We start from the raw sequence: 1,271 nt of genomic DNA on the forward strand, positions 1-1,271 counted from the left end.
ATCATACACTCACAGCTCTGGTTGTCAGAAACGTAGCCTTCCCAGAAGTGTAATGGTTGAGTTCTTTTTTTTTTTCAAATGTTCGTCCGAACTTTAGGTCGATTATAACAGGATCATGCGATAGAGACGTCGAGACGTCTCTTCGTAAATTTTTTTGGTACCATGCGCCAGTCATAAAAACAGACCTAGATTGAGAGAGAAGATAGTGTATCTGTCCTTACGTTCTCTTATCTTAAGTTGGCTGCGAGTGTCGGTTCTCGATAGTGTTTCGAACGTGTTGATTGAACCACCGATAACAATTCTAGCCTATGTTACTGGTTTTGAGAGAAATCTTCTACTCAGAAAGCGGAGTGTGTTGCAGCTTATCTGCAAGGGACAAAATATTCTCTGCTAGAAAGTGTGGCCAGCAACATTATAAAACCACATCACGGGACTTGCTCATCAGTCTGAGAGCCACACCAAATTGGTGTGGTAGAGGTAGGATATAACTATTGCACACCCTTCCTGAAATGCTATAAAAGGGAAACATATCATGCAAGGGTTTATGGAATTTTCACATTTACCACCTTGCAAGACAACGATAAAAAACTAAGAATAGTAATATTCTATCTACAGGGGCAACGGCCTTGCCGCAGTGGATACACCGGTTCCCGTCCGATCACCAAAGTTAAGCGCTGTCGGATGTGGCCGGCACTTGGATGGGTGACCATCCGGGCAGCCATGAGCTGTTGCCATTTTTCGGGGTGCATTCAGCCTCGTGCTGCCAATTGAGGAGCTACTCGAGCGAATTGTAGCGGCTCCGGTCAAAGAAAACCGTCATAACGACCGGGAGAGCGGTGTGCTGACCACGTGCCCCTCCTATCCGCGTCTTCATCTGAGGATGATACGGCGGTCGGATGGTCCCGATGGGCCCCTTGTGGCCTAAAGACGGAGTGCTGTCTGCAGAGCTATCTTCTTGGCAGCATCAGTCTCTGCACTTGACTCCGATATTAACTGATTTATGCTTCGTCGTCAATGGCAGTGTCATTGGCGGGGTATTGTTGGAGCCCTAACGATGTATGGGGACCAGGAGAGCGCTTACACCTGGTAATATTACTGTATAGAGTACATTCCGATATTAGCTGATTTATGCTTTGTCATCAATGACAGTGTCATAGACAGGGCATTGTTGGAGCCCCAACGATATATGGGAACCAGGAGAGAGGTGGAATTCGTGGTGAAATATTAAAGTCAAACATTTTACACCTGGTGATATTACTGTATCGAGTACA

At 46.0% G+C, this 1,271-nt stretch overlaps 1 pseudogene; it reads left to right on the plus strand.

Annotated features, from left to right (window-relative positions):
* The first annotated feature begins 616 nt into the window (after positions 1–616).
* LOC124723581 lies at positions 617–734 on the plus strand (annotated as a pseudogene).
* The last annotated feature ends 537 nt before the right edge of the window (positions 735–1,271 follow it).

The sequence above is a fragment of the Schistocerca piceifrons genome, chromosome X (genome assembly GCF_021461385.2).
Source record: "Schistocerca piceifrons isolate TAMUIC-IGC-003096 chromosome X, iqSchPice1.1, whole genome shotgun sequence".
Taxonomy (NCBI): domain Eukaryota; kingdom Metazoa; phylum Arthropoda; class Insecta; order Orthoptera; family Acrididae; genus Schistocerca; species Schistocerca piceifrons.